This window comes from Camellia sinensis, chromosome 1 (assembly GCF_055761805.1).
Source record: "Camellia sinensis isolate YWXY chromosome 1, ASM5576180v1, whole genome shotgun sequence".
In the NCBI taxonomy this organism is placed as follows: Eukaryota; Viridiplantae; Streptophyta; class Magnoliopsida; order Ericales; family Theaceae; genus Camellia; species Camellia sinensis.
The window spans coordinates 244,353,364-244,368,373 of record NC_138961.1 but is presented as its reverse complement, the minus strand read 5'-3'; positions in this window follow the sequence as shown (position 1 = coordinate 244,368,373).

The window sequence follows — 15,010 nt, the reverse complement described above, 5'->3', positions numbered from 1 at the left end:
TGGTTTATAAAATTAATGTATAGTTGAGATTAAGTGTGAATTTTACTATATAAAAATTGAATATGGATCATATATATTTTTTATATATCATTTTAGGTATTTTTGTATAATTATAAAAAATTATTGTAATCACATGTTATTTATCATCTGATATATTATTACTATGTTATTGTAATGAGTTTTTATTTATCATGTGACATCTCACCATTAGGGAATTTTTTTTTAGAGTCTCTGGTATTAAGATTTTATAACATAAAGGACGTTCAATATTTTCATAATATCTAAGGTCTCTCAACATCGATCCAAAGAAATTTCTGTTGGAAATGGTTGGAAAATTCTGGGTAAAACCAGAATGTTTTCCTAACTTTGGTCTATTATTTAGGTGGGACCCGAGCGTTAAATTTGGCGGGTCAAAGTGGTAACGCGTTCTATGCCACGTTGTGATTTACGTGTTATATTTGGTTGCTCAAAACCATTATCGAGTGAATGGGAAATTGAAGGCAAAGTGAGCTCCATGAAAATGGAGTTTTGGTGGAAATTCCTTAAGGTTAGAAAATGGCTTGTCCCACATTGATTTGGTGGAAAGTTTTGCATGGGTTTATAAGGCATGGGATTGGAATTTGGAGTGTGCCCCAAAGGGTATCCAAGTTTTTTAGAGAGGGAGGTTATGGGCAAAATGAGCTTGACCCATTGGACCCAAAAATCACCACAAGCGCGCGCCGCGGCCGGTTCGGTTGGACGCGGGTGTGTGGTTGGGTTGGGTTTGTTCGGCCCAATACTAATCTTTTTGGGCTAGAAATATTTGGATTTAATTTTATTTTTTGAAATAAAATCTGTTTAACTGTCTAGAATTCAAATTAATTCCGGAATTAATCTGTTCCGGTTTTTCCCTACACCCAAACAGGTCCCTTAATTTTGAACCCAACATATTTAAATCTGTTTAATTCAAAACCAAACAGGTTTCATACATGTTCAAAACAGGTTAACACCTGTTTAATTCAAAATCAATAGCTACCACTACATCTATAAATAGGCAGCCTTCATTTGATATTTTACATTAAGAAATTTTGTAGTTCTCATCTGCAAATTTATTCTTCATTTTGCTGCATTTAATTTTTGTGAGAAAGAGTGTAAACACTTAGTGTGTTCGTTGAATAAATAAATTGTAGTGCTGCATTTATTTGTAGTTGATCATTTCATCATGGGAGATAGACGTCCATATTCTGAAAGTATCGTGGAGAGGACAAATTTGTCTTAAGGAGACAGTGTCGAACACTAGACTTGATCAGAATAATATTTAAGATATTAATCAGGTAAGTTATTTATTTATTTTCTGTTTTATTATTTATTTAAATCAGATTTTAATTTTATTTTTGTAACAAAATAAAATCTGTTTTTATTTATTTAATTTTATTTCTAATTTGATTTTTGTAATCAAATTTTCTCTCTCCTTTCCTATTTTTCTTTTATATTCTGTTTGTCGTTTAGTACAAACATAATTAATTAATTTAATTACAGTGAAGATTGTCCAACAATCTTAAGACATATTATTTTTAGTGTCTTCATTGTATTTAATTTTCTGTGTTTTCAAACTGATATTCTTGTTGGAAAATACAAATAGTATTATAAACTATTTGACAGATAGCAGCAATATACTGTCTATTTTTTTTGACAATTAGTAGTAATATACTGGTGTCATTAACAATTGCAGAATATTATTTGGTGTTACAGAAAATTATTATGGTATTTTATTTTTCTAGTTTTAGTAACAAGGAAAATAAAATTATTTTGTGTTATAATTTATTTTCTAGTTTTAGTAACTAAAAAATTAATTTGTGGTTTGTTTTTCTGATTTTTGTGATCAAATTTTATGGCTACTACAACTGAAATTGCAACTGGAAGTGGTATTCCAATTGTTATACCAACACCGATCCCTATCCAGAACCATGTTCAAGTACCAATAAATCATGGAGAAAAATGGGAAAAATTTAACGGTACTGAGTTTAAAAGATGGCAGCAGAAGATGCTGTTCTATCTTACAACTCTTAATTTGGCCTGGTTTCTCCATGAAGAGGCTCCAACACTTAAAGAGGGTGAAAGTGACCGGTAAGTTGTTGCCGCTGTAGATGCTTGGAAACATTCAGATTTTCTGTGCAGAAACTACATCCTCAATGGCCTTAACAACATGTTGTATAATGTTTACAGTCCTTTGAAGTCAGCAAAAGAATTGTGGGATTCTTTGGAGAAGAAGTACAAGACAGAGGATGCCGGCACGAAGAAATTTGTTGTCGGTAAATTTCTTCTGGACTTCGTTATGGTAGACTCCCAAACGATGATTTCTCAAGTTCAAAGTTTTCAATTAATTTTATATGATATTCATTCTGAGGATATGTCTCTGAGCGAGTCTTTCCAAGTCACTGCTTTAGTGAAAAAGTTACCAACGGCTTGGAAAGATTTCAAAAATTATTTAAGACATAAACGCAAAGAAATGACCATGGATGAACTTATTGTAAGATTGAGAATTGAGAAAAATAACCATAAGGCTGAAAAAAGGAATGAGAAAAATCCCATTGAGTCCAAGGCTAATGTGGTTAAACAAGTTCATAAATCACATAACAAAAAGAGGAAGTTTACTGGAGATGGTCCTAAACAAGGCGGCCTGGCATGCGCGCGGCGTGGGCGGCCTGGCATGCGCGCGGCGTGGACAGCTTGGCATGCGCGCGGCGATAGCAACGAGAAGTTCAAATAAAAATGCTACAACTGTGGCAAGACTGGACATCGAGCTTCTGACTGCTGCCATCCTAAGAAGGATCATGAAAGTACAAGCAAGAAGACTACCAATCAGGCTAATGTAACTGAACTAGATTACATCTCTGACGGAGTAAATGACATCAACCTCTCTACTGTGGTGTCTGAGGCTAACTTGGTTGGAAATCCCAAAGAGTGGTGGGTTGACATAGGAGCAACTCGTCACATATGTGCGGACAAGAAGATGTTCACTACTTACATTGAGGCTCCAAATGGTGAACAACTGTTCATGGGAAATTCTTCTACTTCTACTGTCGCTGGACAAGGAAAAGTGATATTGAAGATGACATTAGGAAAAGAACTGACCCTCAACAACGTACTGCATATACTTGACATCTGGAAGAATTTGGTTTCGGGCTCTTTGTTAAGTAAAAATGGTTTTAGGCTTGTGTTTGAGTCTAACAAATATGTATTATCAAAGAGTGGTATGTATGTTGGTTAGGAATACATGAGTGATGCTCTTTTCAAATTAAATGTAATGACAGTTGTACCAAAAGTTGCTATGAATAAGAATAACACATCTTTTGCTTATATTCTTGAGTTGAATTTATGGCATGGTAGATTAGGACATGTGAATTTTGATGCTTTGCGTAGATTAATTGGTTTGAATTATATACCAAAGTTTGAAATGAATCCTAATCATAAATGTGAAGTTTGTGTAGAAGCGAAACTAACAAAGACTCCATTTAAATCGGTTGAAAGGAAAACTGAACCTCTAGAATTAATTCATACTGATATATATGATCTAAAATTTGTTCAAACTAGTGGAGGCAAAAAGTATTTCATAACATTTATCGATGATTGCACAAGATATTGTTATGTTTATTTACTTAGAAATAAAGATAAGCCTTAGAAGTGTTTAAACTCTACAAAACAGAAGTTGAAAATCAACTTGGTAAAACCATTAAAATGGTTAGAAGTGATGGGGGTGGTGAATATGATGCACCATTAAATGAATTTTGTGCACAACATGGCATTATTCACCAAACTACAGCATCTTATTCTCCACAGCAAAATGGAATTGCTGAAAGGAAGAATAGAACCCTAAAAGAAATGATGAATGCCATGTTACTAAGTGCAGGCTTACTACAGAACTTGTGGAGGGAAGCAATATTGTTTGCTAATTATGTTCTTAACAGAATACCCCACAAGAAAACCAACAGCACTCCTTATGAATTGTGAAAAGGTCGACCGCCTTCCTACGAATACTCAAAAGTGTGGGGGTGTTTGACAAAAGTTGAAGTTCCTGTTCCTAAAAAGACTAAGATTGGACCAAAAACAGTAGATTGTGTGTTTATTGGTTATGCTCAGAATAGTAGTGCATATCGGTTTTTGACTTATAAATCAGAAATACCTGATATAAATGTGAACACTATTATAGAGTCAAGGAATGCTGTGTTTTTTGAACATGTCTTTCCTTACAAGAAAGGACAGGAATTAAGTTCACAGAAAAGAACTTATGATTGTACACAAAGTCAAGAGACTAATGACAATCAAACACAAGAGACTAGTAATGGTCTCAACCAACAGGATTTAACTGATGATGAACCAAGACGAAGTAAGAGAGTGAGAACATCAAAATCCTTTGGTCCAGATTTTCTGACATACCTGTTAGAAAATGAACATTAAAGCTTTAAGGAAGCAATGATAGGTCCTAAAGCACCCTTGTGGAAAGATGCTGTTAATAATGAAATTGAGTCCATTATGCAAAATCATACTTGGAATTGGTGGATCTTCTACCAGGTTCTAAACCTCTTAGATATAAATGGATATTCAAAAAAAAAAAAATGAAGGCAGATCGTTCAATAGACAAGTATAAAGCAAGACTTGTAGTAAAAGGTTACAGACAAAAGGAAGGTCTGGACTATTTTGACACATATTCCCCTATGACTAGAATAACATCCATTCGCATGCTTATTGCTACAGTAACATTGTTTAATTTAGAGATACATCAAATGGATGTTAGGACAGCTTTCTTAAACGGTGATCTAAATAAAGAGATCTACATGGAGCAACCCGAAGGGTTAGTAGTGTCGAGGCAAGAAAAGAAAGTTTGTTGGCTTGTAAAGTCTCTTTGTGGATTAAAACAAGCACCTAAGCAATGGCATGAAAAATTTGATCATGCAATGCTTACTAATGGGTTTAAGATAAATGAATGTGACAAATGCGTCAATGTTAAAAACACTGACCAAGGATATGTCATAGTTTGTCTTTATGTGGATGACATGCTTATCATTGGAAGTAGTCAAAACATGATAAAATCAACTAAGCAGATGTTTAACAGAAGATTTGATATGAAAGATATGGGGGTCGCAGATGTTATATTAGGAATGAAAATTACTAAAACATCTGACGGATATGCGTTATCTCAATCTCATTATATTGAGAAAATTCTTGATAAATTTATCAAGGATGATTTGAATATAGCTAGAACACCTGTAGACATCAGTCTTCATTTATCGAAAAATAAAAGTGATGCAGTGTCTCAGTTAAAATACTCCCAAATCATTGGAAGCCTAATGTACCTAATGAATTGTACTCGTCCTGATATAGCTTATGCTATCAGTAAATTGAGTAGGTACACTAGTAACCCCGGAGAAAACCATTAGAAGGCGATCATTCGGGTTCTTAGATATCTAAGATTCATCCGTGATCATGGTTTGAACTTTACTCGATATCCAGCAGTACTTGAAAGTTATTGTGATGCAAATTGGATATCAGATACTAAAGATTCAAAATCCACTAGTGGATATGTCTTTACTCTGGGAGGCGCTGCTGTTTTTTGGAAATCCACGAAACAAACATGCATTGCACGATCCACAATGGAATCCGAGTTCATTGCTTTAGACAAAGCAAAAGAAGAAGCAGAAATGTTTCGTCACTTCTTAGAAGACATTCCAATGTGGCCAAAACCTGTGCCAGCTATTTGCATTCATTGTAATAGTCAATCTGCAATAGGTAGGGCACAAAATCATATGTATAACGGCAAGTCACGACATATTCGTCGACATAATACCGTTAGGCAATTGTTGTCAAACGGAATAATCTCAATGGATTATATAAAATCTAAAGAGAATATTGCGGATTCGTTAACAAAAGGTTTGACAAAAGAGCTAGTGTATAGTTCATCAAAGGGGATGGGATTAAAGCCTATTACATAAGAGTCGTCATAATGGTAACCCTACTTATATGACTGGAGATCCCAAGAACTAAGTTCAAAGGGACAACTAAGTTATGTATGGCTCGCCAAAAATCACCAAGGGATTAAAATTCCCTACCCATTCCTATGGTGAGAGTGATATCTGCAACATATGTTGTATGCAGAGGTCTAAGGATAAGTTTTGCTTTTAATGATTACTTATATCTTGATTGAGGCATAAAATCAAGACGAGTATAAAGAGATACTCACAATAAGAATCACCTATATGAGTCGTCGAACTGGGGCTAGTTCTATGAGAATGAACAAGGCTAAATTCTCTAGAAACACTCGTGAAAACCAGGAGCATTCAAGTCCAAAATGAACACAACAGTGAGAACCACGATGTGTTATAAGATATTTTGTGTGAAATCTATTATTTTAGCTTACACAAACGGCTGAACAATGCAAGGCATCGCGTCCATTGGTTAGCCAGTAAGTCCAATAGGTTATCACTAGGGAAGGTTCAAGGCCGAAAGCTATCCATCTTGATGCAAGATATTTTCGACTTATACTCTTTCGATAAAGTCTACATATTGTTGCATTTTCGTTGTCATCAAATTCCATTCATGTGGGGGATTGTTGGAAATGGTTGGAAAATTCTGGGTAAAACCTAAATTTTTTCCTAACTTTGGTTTATTATTTAGGTGGGACCCGAGAGTCAAATTTGGCGGGTCAAAGTGGTAACGCATTCTATGCCGCGTTGTGGTTCACGTGGTATATTTGGTTGCTCAAAACCATTATCGAGTGAATGGAAAATTGAAGCCAAAGTGAGCTCCATGGAAATGGAGTTTTGGTGAAAATTCCTTAAGGTTGGAAAATGGCTTCTCCCACATTGATTTGGTGGAAAGTTTTGAATGGGTTTATGTGACAACCCTCACCACTGATTAGTGCTAATCTATGATTAAGCATGTTAAGTAACCGATTGACTGAAATTCTGACTGATTGATTGAGTGTATTAGTTTGAATGCATTAGTTTGAATGCATGTCTATCTATTTGACTGTTAATTGATCTACTCATGTTTTATGTTTTAAATTGCAAATTGAAGGCCTTATTGGTGGCCGAATCCGAAACTGATTAGTGTTTTATGCTAATTAGAATTAATGTGATTTTATGGTAAATTTAGTTGAAATTCGATTTGGTATGATTAAATTGAATTAAATAATGTTAAATTACATTAATTGGCTTATTTACCCTTTTGCCATTAGTGGGCCACTACCTACAAACATTGTTTAACATTGTTTGGAGCCTTTGATACATCATTCTTGTTCAATCTTCTTGAGACCAAACCGACTAGAGAGAGAGAGAGATAGGAGATAGCTTTGGTTTCATCAAGAATTGCTTGGAAATCTAGAGATTTTGAAGAGAGATTGCTTAATTGAGCCTCTAGACTTGAAATTGAAGACTTAAGGTAGAGCTTTTACCTTCTTGTTTATGAATTGAGTAGGTTCTTGCATGGTTTAGAAAATGTTGAAGTCTAGAGCCAAGTTATGGCTTAAAATGTTGAATTAAGGCTTAAATCATGCATGCATGTTTACATTCTTGTATTTTGAGGTTGTTTTCATAGAATCCGCTCATGCATGTCTATATTTGGGTTATAGTTCATGAATTCATCATGTTTTGGAGTGAATTGACTCATTTGATCAAGTATTTGAAGCTTTGATTTCAATTTAATTCATGCATGTTGCATGTTCATCATGTTCTTGAAGTTTGTTTGAAAATGGTGTCTAATTAACTCACCTTTGGGCTTTGATTTTGCAAATTGATCTTTGAAACATGTTATATTATGAGTTTAAAGTGTTTTTCCAGAAAATGGGCCCAAGAGGTTGAGTTTTGATGCGTTGAATGTTGAGTTTCATGCTTGGAGACAAATCTGAAAATTCCAGATTTTGGATCCACGCTCGAGCGAGGAACTTCACGCTCGAGCAAAGTTCCTCGCTCGAGCGTACACTCTGAGTTTATGTAGTCCGCTCGAGCGAGTAAAGTGACGCTTGAGCGTGAAATGCGGGTATCTAGTACTTTGCATGTGTTTACAGTCCGCTCGAGCGAGAGAATGCACGCTCGAGCGAGGACTTGTGTCTTACGCTCGAGCGAGGACTTGTGTCTTACGCTCGAGCGGGTGTCGAGCGCCTGTCGCGCGTGAATTTCATGCATCCAGTACTTTTACAGTCTACTGGAGCGAGGAAAGTCACGCTCGAGCAGAGCTCCTTTGTCTGCATGTCTGCTCGAGCGTAGAAAACCACGCTCGAGCGAGAACCCTGTTTTCTGAAAATTCTGAAAAGTGATTTTAAGTACATCTTTGCATCCTCATTCCATCCTAGGCATTCCTAGTCGTAGTTTAAAGCATCTTAATGAGGATAATGCTATAGAACCACACCGAGTAAAGATAGGGACTAAGTTATTGTTTCCCAAACGTGCAACTTAGTGTGTGTTCATCCTGTAACTGTGTAGGGTTGGCATCCGAGGACGCCCACTAGCCTATCTGTAACCCAGAACTTTGTGAGTAACAATGTTGTAAAGATATATTCAATCATGAATATTTTCTGAATGATCAACTGTACTACTTTCTGAAATGATATTTCTTACTGAAAGAATGCTTGTCCTATTTGCGAACTGTATTCGTGGCATCCATAACAATTTACTGTTACTGTACTGTATTGCTACTGTCATAGAGATCTCTGTCGGTTCCCATGTTTGGAACCACTACTGTTTACTGATATGATGGCCATCAACTGACTGTTCGGTCTGTTAAGACCTACTGTACTGTTTTGCTATTGGATATGCCACTTATAACTGCTATGGTTTCTAAATGACTGATATGACTGTTTAATGACTGAAAGGACATTCATTTTTAACCTCTTTACGCATATGTTATTCACTGGGCTTTAGTTTACTGTTTATATATATATATGTAGGTGTTCAGGCACCGGATCAGAGCTAGGAGCGTTGGGTTTAACTCCCTTTTTGTCAAGCCAACCACTGTGCCTCACTGAGAGGTTCCAAGTCCTTCAAGTTAGGGCTTTTGGGGGTGTTTTAGATTCATCATTTCTGTCTCTATTTTTGTATAGACTGACTGTACCTATACTGTACTGTTCTAATAGGGATTAGGTCTCTGTCCTGGATGATTGTATATGTATGTATATACTGTTTTGGTTCTAAATGTGAATATGTATAAAAAGTCTTTTTGCATACAGACTGTCACTACTCATTGGACATCTTTTATTACTGTTTTGGCTTCCGCCAGCCCCTGTACTCTGTATTACTGTCTTTACTGTTAAGCAGGCCTTCGGTAATCACGGATTACTGGCCGGTTACGGTGCTAAACCTATAGGGGCGGGTTTGGGTCGTGACAGTTTATAAGGCATGGGATTGGAACTTGGGATGTACCCCAAGGGGTACCCAAGTTTTGTAGAGAGGGAGGTTATGGGTAAAATGGGCTTGACCCATTGGACCCAAAAATCACCACACATGCGCACGCCGCAGCCGCCCGTTCGGTCGGGCGGGTTGGGCTTGGGCGCGGGTGTGTGGTTGGGTTGGGCTTGTTCGACCCAATACTATTCTTTTTGGGCCAGAAACATTTGGATTTAATTTTATTTTTTTAAATAAAATCTGTCCAACTGTCCAGAATTCAAATTAATTTCGGAATTAATCTGTTCCGATTTTTCTCTACACCCAAACAGGTCCCTTAATTTTGAACCCAACATATTTAAATCTGTTTAATTCAAAGCCAAACAGGTTTCATACCTGTTCAAAACAGGTTAACACCTGTGTAATTCAAAATCAATAGCCATCACTACATCTATAAATAGGCATCCTTCATTTGATGTTTTACATTCAGAAATTTTGTACTTCTCATCTGCAAATTTATTCTTCATTTTGCTGCATTTAATTTTTGTGAGAAAGAGTGTAAACACTTAGTGTGTTCGTTGAACAAATAAATTGTAGTGCTGCATTTATTTGTAGTTGATCATTTCATCCTGGGAGATAGACATCCATATTTTGAAAGCATCGTGGAGAGGACGAATCTGTCTTAAGGAGATAGTATCGAACACTGGACTTGATCAGAATAATATTCAAGATATTAATCAAGTAAGTTATTTATTTATTTTCTGTTTTATTATTGATTTAAATCAGATTTTAATTTTGTTTTTGTAACAAAATAAAATCTGTTTTATTTATTTAATTCTATTTCTAGTTTGATTTTTATAATCAAACTTTCTCTCTCCTTTCCTATTTTTCTTGTATATTCTGTTTGTCGTTTAGTACAAACATAATTAATTAATTTAATTACAGTGAAGATTGCCCAACAATTTCAATCCTAGATAAATTCTCTCCAAGAAAATTCTGGACTTCCCAAATAATTTCTCTAGATTCAAATCAGAGAAAATTGAAATTTCTTTGAATACCGAAAAATCCAGAGAAAATTGTGTGGAGAAAATTTATGTGGCTTTGTGTGACTCTATTCAGAGAAAATTGTGTGAAAAAAAAATTGTGTGGCTCTATGCAGATAAAATTGTGTAGAGAAAAATTGTGCGACTTTGGATCTATTCAGAGAAAATTGTGTAGAAAAAATTTGTATTTTTTAATCAAATCAGAGAAAATTGAAAAAAAAAAGAAAAAAAAAGAAAGGAATTTCTGTAGTTTAGGCATCAAAATACACCAATCAAGCTCATGAACACAAAGTTAGATTTTACTCTCTATTGAATCTTCAAACCCGAGTCCTAGTTCAATGCAAGCCTTGAGCTTGTCGAGGTCCTTGTCGGTGACGCTCTTGCTCCGCCATCTGCATCGGTCTTTACGAGGCAACAACGAGACGATAATGTTGGGGCGGTAATGGTGCTGTCGAAGATGAAGATTGAGAGAGGAGAAATGAGCAAAGAGAGAGGAATGTGCAGAGAGAGAGAGCGAGGGTTTGGTTTAGGGAGAGAGAGAAATGAATTCGCTTTAGAATGAAGATCGCATAGAGAGAGTTAAATTTCTCTATGATATATGGGTGTGGGGTTGAGAGATTTTAGACATCATAAAATAATATTGTGGATCTCTTCCATTACTAAAAATGGAAGAGAGAAGTCTTAGATTAATTTTCCCTAAATAAAAATATGTTTTGTTATTATATTCAAATTTAATTTTATAATTATTAAATATTTTTAATAAGCCATCAATTTTGTATTCAAGTTCTAACCTGATCTGGTCTTAAATAGTTTTTCGGATATAAATATATCTTAATATTGATTCAAATATTAGATATATTTTAAAAAGGATAAATTCTATTGATAGTCTCTGCATTTTGTTTCTTGTGCTAATTTGGTCTTTGTAATTTTAATTAGTTTGATTTTAATCATTAATTTTAGATTTTGTATCAATTTGGTCCAATTGATAATGTTGGTTAAGGTTTTTAAAAGAAAATAGTTATTGAGTTGGTTGACATTAACTTACTGAGTTGAACAAATTTATAATTTTGTCTATAAAATTATAACAGATGTTACTCATGTGTGTATTTTCAATAAAAAAAAACACTAGCAATTATAATAATTGGACCAAATTGAGACAAAATTATAAATTCAAGATCAAAATCGAGCAAATTAAAATTGCATGGACAAAAATATCACAAGAGTTAAAATATAAAGATTACCAATGTAATTTATTCTTTTAAGAATAAGTACATAATTTCTTAATTAATTTTAAAATTGTTAATAAATATAGCAAACAAATATATACACATTTCCTATTTTGGTTATAATTTTTTTAAAAATATATATTTACTAATAAAAATTAAATAAATAAGTGGGTTTACTAACTCATAAATTGGACATGAACTAAATGGGTTTAAATCAAGAATTATTGGCAAAAAAATCGACTTGAACAAAATTTTCTTAACTACTTTTTAGTGTTTAATCAAATTACAAGCTACCAAATTAGCTCATATCAGTCATGAATTGATAAGCTAGAATATGACCTACAATTTAAAGTGACTTTATCTTATATAATTTTTTCATCCATAAATATATATAACTATTCATTTAATTGTTTTAAACATAAATATATAGTTTTTTTAAACTAAGTTCAAAATTTTTAATTATTATAAAAAAATATTTACGAATATCTATTTACTAATTTAATAAATAGATAGGTCAAATGATTCATATAAGTTGGGAATAGACAAAAATAATTTTTAATAATTAGGTAAATGGCAAGTTGGCATAAATCTAATGTCAAGCCTAAATTTAATATCACAAGTGAATTCTAATCCATTTTTACGTAAATCTAATAATATAAGATAAATTATAATTTTGATGCTAGACAAATATTTAAACTTCACAAAGTATGGAAAAATTAATATATTGACAAATATAATTTACCACTATCATATGATAAATTAAATTTACGAAACTCATAAGACGAAATGTATTATATTTTATCATAAATATCATTTTTGTGATTTATTTTTTAATTTTTATCAATTAAATTATGACATGTATTTGTTATTAAGAACTTAGAGCACACAATTAATGATATAAGAATAATTTTTTTTCTTATATGTAACTGTGATAAAAATAAATAAAATTTAATTGACTCTAAATTATTTTTACTAAATATTCTAGATAAATTTTTTAGATTATTATTTAATTTTAAAAATTAGTTTTTGATTATTTATTTATATCCATACATAGCACGGCTAATTATGTTAATTATTATGAAATGTAAAGTGAGACATGTGGCCCCTAATACTATCTTACATCTCCTATAATTTGTAATTAATAATTACCCGATTATTTTATTTGAAATATCTACTAACACAGATCCTATGGACTGTAATTAACTCATAAATTCTGAGTTAAATTGTTTTTAGGGGAATTGACCAGTAAATCCCATTTTGTGGACTTGTAATCCATAAGGTCCTGAATGTTTTCTTAGTGACTGGGTGGTCCCTTAATTTGTTTGTTGACAATTTTGCCACTACTAGTGTTATTGATTGACATTTGTTGTGAGTTTGTATGGGATAAGGTGAATGGGTGTTTGTGTGTCACGCTGATCGAAAAAACACACTAATACTATTTTTAATTTAGTAAGTGTATAACACTCAAAACATGAGACGTGGGTTGTGACGTGAACACAAGTAATTTGACATTTTTTTTTTGGTTATGTGGATTGTGTCACGTAGTTTGACCATTTGTTTTCCAATTGCCATTTGTGACGTTTCGACGTGAACCTCACTGATTCCACCGATTCTGATTCTCAATCTCACCGATTCTGGTTCTCAATCTCACCGATTAACAGTTCTGGTTCTCAATCTCAATCTCAGTTCTGGTTCCACAGTTCTGGTTCCACACTGGTTTCATCGATTCTCGTTCCACAGTTCAGGTTCCACATTGGTTTCACCGATTCTCGTTCCATAGTTCTGGTTTCACCGATTCTCAATCTCAATCTCAGTTCGGGTAGCCGAAGGAGGAAAGAGGAGGATTCACATCACAGACGACCTAGACGACATCGTCGATGACGAAGAGGACGAAGCATGGAAACAATGGGGCAAAAAATCGCCACCACCAAGAGCCGAGTTCGACCCTCCTCCCATGGACTTCTCCATCATGCATTTGCCAGAGATACAGAACAAAATGCTCAAGCGCCAGTTAGGTCCAGTATTCGGCTTCATCAAACTCCGATTGGACGTTGAAACCACTCCGATTGGACGTTCCACAGTTCTGGTTTCACCGATTCTCAATCTCAATCTCAGTTCGGGTAGCCGAAGGAGGGAAGAGGAGGATTCACATCACAGACGACCTAGACGACATCGTCGATGACGATGAGGACGAAGCATGGAAACAATGGGGCAAAAAATCGCCACCACCAAGAGCCGAGTTCGACCCTCCTCCCATGGACTTCTCCAACATGGATTTGCCGGAGATGCAGAACGAAATGCTCAAGCGCCAGTTAGGTCTAGTATTCGGCTTCGTCAAGCTCCGATTGGACATTGAAACCACTCGGGTAATTGCAAATTCTAGTAGAGTGACGCTGATCGAAAAATCCTTGTCTCCCTTAATCAGCAGAGTGAACCAACAAACCTATCCCCAAACTTTGAAATTTTAGTGTACTGAAATTTCGCATTCACACGACTTGGGATTACACATACCAAATGTGACCAAAAACATCCCACCAAACATGCGAGGGTATTTTCGGCAACGAATCACCCATTCATGTTTAAAACAGGACCTGCCGGTAACAAATCACGCACAAACGGGACTTTGGAATCGAACAATTATTGTGTGGGCCAAATGGATCACATGTTCCTATGGTGGGACTTACTGATAAATTCCCCTTGTTTTTATTTATTTATTTTTTTATACATATTTATCCATTGTTTTGATAATGAGATATTTTAGTTTTTTTAATATATATATATATGTTTTGTATTTGTAGAATGACTGTTTGGTGTTGCCTATGTTTGGGAAGAGGGTTTGGGACTTTTTTGGCTAAAATAGTCACAAATAACAAAATAGACTTTTTAGTTCAATAAGACAAAATATCATATTCAACCCATAATCATTACATTCTTTCTCTCACAAAAAAGTCAAAAAAGTCAAAACCCTTCTCAAACCAAGCTTTTTAGCCCCAGGCTAAAATAGTCAAAAAAATCAAAAAGTTAAAAAACCTACCCACCTCCCAAACCAAGCCGTTATAAATTTATAATGATCCGCATAAATTTATCAATATGATAAATAATTGACATATTTAGATTATGTTTATAATTTTTGATTTTTTTTATTTCATTTAATTTTTTTTATATTAGTTTGTATTAAAATAAAATGCAAAAATTACAAATCATTAAAGTGTATTTTTTAAAAATATTTTTTATATTAATAAATTAATCATTAAAATTAAAACGAAGCTTATTATCATTAAATAAATCTAGTCTAGTCCATAAAACCAGCCCGTAAATTCTCCAAATATTTTTCCGTGGGACCCAAACCAAAAACAACCATAAAAGTCCATCATTATTGAGCCAAATC